At 40.0% G+C, this 5,561-nt stretch overlaps 1 long non-coding RNA gene across 2 annotated transcripts; it reads right to left on the bottom strand.

The window, feature by feature from the left end:
• Positions 1–4,427: 4,427 nt before the first annotated feature.
• On the bottom strand, positions 4,428–5,279 carry LOC145094539 (uncharacterized). Of its 2 annotated transcripts, none has more exons than XR_013703406.1 (3): positions 4,999–5,279; positions 4,773–4,877; positions 4,428–4,612 (listed from the first exon to the last, which is right to left on the bottom strand). It is a non-coding gene; the product is annotated as an uncharacterized LOC145094539 (long non-coding RNA). The 2 variants fall into 2 exon arrangements; XR_013703407.1 differs by having other exon boundaries at positions 4,428–4,690.
• Positions 5,280–5,561: the final 282 nt, after the last annotated feature.

The raw sequence follows: 5,561 nt of genomic DNA on the forward strand, positions 1-5,561 counted from the left end.
TTAATTTCGAAAATATTTAATAAACTTCAAAAATTCATATCTTCCTCATACAACTCCGTTTTCGACGTTCTTTATATCCCCGCGTAGGTGAGACTACGCTCTACAACTTTCGTTTAGAATCCGTCGGCTAATTTGGAATTTATTTTTATTATTTATTTTTAGTAGGCCGGGACAAGAAAACTCCGTTATAAAATCATAACTTTTTCATCCGACGTCCGTTTTCGCCTATCTTTTTATCGTTTTACTAAAATTAATGAGATCTTCGATTCTCATTTAGATTGTTTTGGCTAAAAACCGCTCTAATGTAAATTCACTTTTTACGCCGCGCTGTGTCGTGCCGGTTCTGCCGCGAAACTTCGACAGGTCATAACTTCTTCGTTATAACTCAGATTTCGGCGTTCTTTATATGTACGGAATCCTTGTAACATATACTACAACTTATTTAAGATTATTCATTCTAAATAATCTTCTATCAAAAAGTCATTTTTGACGCTTATCGTCTCTAAATTGACTAGCCCTGATCTACGGGCGTTACATCCGGGCATTTGCCTGAAGCTCGGCAAATGTCCGGTATGTCGAGTTCGCCACGAACTCACGTATGTCCCTCCTCAGAATGCTCAAATATCGACTCATACGTGCCTGCTCGGAGGACACGTGTTTTGGGCAGAACATCGCCCGCTCATGAAACATCCTCGTAATCATCGTAACAAACTCAGTACCCTAATTGAGGGTCAGAAACTCCTGGGCCAAATGCTCCCTCTCCACCTGGGGAACGTACTCATCTCGGAACATAGCAGTGAACCTCTCCCAGGTCACTGCTGCAAGCTCAGCAGGCGTATAGTGCACCGTCACAAATTTCCACCAGTCCCTCGCTCCCAAGCGAAGCTGGTTTAGCACGAACCGGACTCTCAAGTGCTCAGGAGATGAGCAACTGAAGAAACACCCCTCTATGTCTGAAATCCACCTCATCGCCGCAATCGGGTCCTGGGTCCCGTCAAACTCCGGTGGTTTTGTGTTGCTGAACTCTCGGAAAAGTAACGCATCACCACCCTGTGGCCTCGTCGCAGCTATAGCTGCAGTGGCTGCAGCAACAGCAGCCTCAGAAAGAGCAGCGTACTTCTCATCAAATGTCTCTATCAGCGTGGTCTTGATAGACCCGAACATCTCTGGTATCTCTGCCCAGATGGCCGCAGCCACCTCCTCCTGGATGATCCTACGGATCTCCTCATCCCTCGTATCACTGGTTCTTGATGCTTGGCGAGTCCCAACAATGATCTCTCTCTCTGAAATACAACATAAGAATAATATCAGGGACTCGCTCGAGTACACTCACACTCGAGTACTCCATCCTACTTGTTCCTTGGTACTCCAAAGGTTCTTACTTGGACTGTGCACTAACCCGGTGTCTTCAGTAGTACGGGCCCAATACTACCGTCCACATCGCATCAGCATCCACCCCAAGTCCTCCTCCCAGAGTTCCAAGTCCCAAGTACTCTACTCTCTCTGATCATATGATACTCGCAACAGATTTCTCAAAATCTCCTCGCTGCTACCTAACAACTCTGAAATATTCATAGCAGCAAGACTCCTAGACTCAAGCATCATATATCAGGCCACTCTAGTCCTAATAAGAATACCTAGTCTACTCTAGCATGCATATCATAGCTCATCAGATAACATATCACATCATATATTATAACACTTATAATGATGGTATTTTGGAAAATCACCGTTCGGGCGCTGGCTGTTCGTACACACGACTCTGCTCTGTTTATCTTGCAAGTTCTTCTTTTGTAAACTTGTTTTATTATCAAAATTTTTCTCAATTCCTCGGTTTGAGTTCAGATACGCCCGGAGGTGCACCCGAATCCCTCAAACCTAGGCTCTGATACCAACTTGTAACATCGTAAAAATTAAAACAATTTTTCACATTTGAAAACACGTTTTTAATTAAACCATTCATTCACAAAATGTCATAACATCAAGTTTTCAAATCACAAATGTCTCCCAATATCAAATACATCCAATCCCATAAGTGTGTACGAATCAAGCCGGCGCCTTCCCGCGGTCATCACTGGTACCTGAAACACATAACACTGAACACTATAAGCATAAGCTTAGTGAGTTTCCCCAAAATACCACACTAATCACATAATAGCCACTCGAGGCTGTAACTCTGTTGACCCTCTGGTCAATGTGTATCAGCGGGGCCCTCCAGCCCCAACTCTTTGTTGGCCCTCTGGCCCTAACTCTAGGGACCCAAAAGTCCCAACTCTGTAACTCTATAATCATGCATATCACATATCACAACAAATCACAACACATAATAACATGCAATCACTCTGGCATATAACTCTATAATACTTTGTCTCTGAACTATATTACCACACTAGGTAAAGTATAGTGAGAAGACTCACCTCGGGTATCTCGGTAAATATCTGTCTTGGAATAAATGTGATCTAGCCTCCGCCTAATCACACAAAGTAATACACCCATAAATACAACTGAACTCAACCCTAAAGGTCAACAAGGTCAACGGTAAACTTTGATCGGACTCGGCGAGTAAACTAGGGCGACTCGGCGAGTCTATACGTGTCCACTGACTCCCTTGGATCCTCTCTTGACACGTCGAGTACTTCCCTAACTCGACGAGTTCCACCTGGCATGAATCGCGGGGAAACCACGACTCAACTCGCCGAGTCTCAGGAACAACTTGGCGAGTTCCGGCTTGACTCGGCCCCCCCCTTGACTCTCCCTGACTCACTGAGTCGACCCCTCAACTCGGCAAGACCACTCACTAAGTGGTTACGGACAAACTTCATGCTACTCGCCGAGTCTGTTCTTCAGACTCGGCGAGTCCATGCCATGCATAAACTCAAACTCACTTCTGAGGTCAGATATGTTCCTTACAATCATAGATCTGGCCTCCCCAGGCATGATAATCACGTAAAGTCCAAACCTTGGTGCTCAAACAACAACTATTTGCTCATAAATGATGTTTTAGCCCCATATCTCATAACTCTAGGCCAATACTCTCATGAACCCTCATAAAGCTTAAGGAATAAAGCTTCTCTGGACCTCTATGGATCTCATCTCAAGCCTCATCACAAATAGGGACGAAATGGACATCAAATCTAACCAACAAAGGGGTCAAGAAACCCTAAACCCCCATGTTCAATATAACAACAGAAAAAGGGAGCCAAAATATACCTCCAAGACGATGCTCTGAGCTCTAAAATCGAAAGATGTCCACCTCCCTTGCCTTCTCTTAGCTAGAATCTCCTTTGCCTTGCTAAACAAAGCTTCAAAGGTCAACAATGGCCTCTTCTCTCTCCCAAAACGCTCAAATCTCTTTAGGATTTCTCTCTAGGGTTGGTGGCCGCAAATGACGGCCATAAGCCCCTTTAAATAGGTCTCAAACCCTGGAAATTAGGGTTTCATTAAGCAGCATGGACTCGCCGAGTCCACTTTTGGACTCGCTGAGTCCAGACGCGAACCCGCGCCCAAACCCACGATCCTACTCGGCGAGTTTGGACTCCAACTCGCCGAGTGTCATCACAATTCACCCAAAAAATACAAGAATAAATAATACCTGGGAATCCGGGGTGTTACACATGATGTACTTCTTAATTTGATATAGATGTTACTTTGTTTGATTATTCCGAGGATCGAGTAAAAATATTAGTAAAATAGTGTTTGGTAACTTAATATTCTAGTTATTCTGAATTGTTGAGTTAGGTGTTACTTCATAAATTTGGTTTCAAATGTTAGTTTACTGATCAATCGGATGTTACTATTCACTTTGATAAATCAGAACTAATTCATATACTACAAGAAATTTGGGTGTTCACCTACACATGTTATGTGTGCCTAAAAACCTATTATGTGTTGGTAAGTGGCTTTACCCACACATAAATTAAATTTCATCATGTGTTGGCTCATGACTATAGATATAGATTATTACCCACACATCACTTATGTATAGGTATAGATAAAGCTATACCTACACATGTATGTGTGGCTAAACCTAGTAAGTATGTGTATGTAGAAGTGATATGATTTGTTTAGATAGATGATGACGTGGTTGATGACATGGCTAATGACATGGAAAATCATATGGACAATGATGTGGACTAGATAGATGATGTGTTAAGTTACATGGCACGTCCCTGGAGGCACGTGTCATAATACAATGTGTGGATAAAAATATTTTATGTGTAGGTAAAAGCGATAAATATATTCATATTGATTTTGATGTGTAGGAAAATTATTGAACTATTGATATGAATAACCTTAGGTCATGGGTCACATTGTTTGGTACATTGTTTATTTGTTTTATTTAACCCATAATTTATCAACATATACATGAAATCAAATGTGCATAAAATTTATATAAAATATGTAGCTTAAAAAGAGAATGATTTGAATCTATTAAAGAAGAGAGAAATCCCATAAATCCTAAACATTACAACGATGAACCAAAAGACAAAATAAACTTCATTTAAAAGTACAAAGTTGAGGTCATACTACTTTGAAAATAATACAAAACAAACTTAAATGATCTATGCTTATGCTTGGTAGCCTTCTTCAATGATCTTTGAACGGAAGAGCACTTCAAAAAAAAAAAAAAGATAAGTGTCACGCTCAAACCCTACCATCTGTGAAATTAGTTAAATACACATTGATAATCCTGTAAAAGATAACTAAAAGTCGTGACTACCAGCTCCTTATAAAACAAATAAAAACTAATGAAATAAATAATAAATGCTAACGTTAAATCTTGTTTGATATCTCTTTGACTCTTCGTTCATCTTCCACCAAATCACAAAGTAACTCGTGCAAAAACATTATAAATAATTTTCACTGCTTCCTCCTTGCTGTCACAATTTAAAAAAATTGCATAAACAAAATTATACCTTCGGGGAGGTCCCGATATCTAATATGACCAAAGCAAAAGAAATCTTGAAAATTCAACGAGAATGGCCAATAAAAACTTACTTGAACACAAGTTGATTAACACATATTTTATACAATCCTACAACAGTGAAGCAAGAAGAAAATATTGTCTTTGGCTTCTTTGGTTGCAATATACCGAACAAGACTTTACTGCAATTAAACAAATGGGTTATTTAAATAGCCATAAAAGGAGATGAGGGCAGCGAATTAAGGGTAGACGTGGGTAGAGGAAGCAAGCCTAGTCATTTGTGTTTGTGACTTTATGTATATCTATGGGGGAGGGGGGAATTAAAATGAGGAGGGAATTAAAAAAAATATTAGAGGGAAAAGAATATGACAGGAGGGAAATGAAAATTTAGAATTTCATTCTCGTTCCTTGCAGCCTTGTATTGTTTGAATTTGATAGGATTTTGACGTTTTGTGGGGGCGATTTTGTTGGAACAACCGTCTCCATGTATAGCCATAATCTCACCAATTTCGGAAGATATTATCTAAATCTCAAAACCTCATCCTAATTTACATTCTGTTATTGAATTTATACTTTAGTTTTAATTTGTTCTGAATTTTAGTTATAAGTGCCGATTTACATATATTTTTTATTTAAA

Source organism: Lactuca serriola, chromosome 3, assembly GCF_051521515.1.
Source record: "Lactuca serriola cultivar US96UC23 chromosome 3, Lser_US96UC23_V15, whole genome shotgun sequence".
NCBI classification, from domain to species: Eukaryota; Viridiplantae; Streptophyta; class Magnoliopsida; order Asterales; family Asteraceae; genus Lactuca; species Lactuca serriola.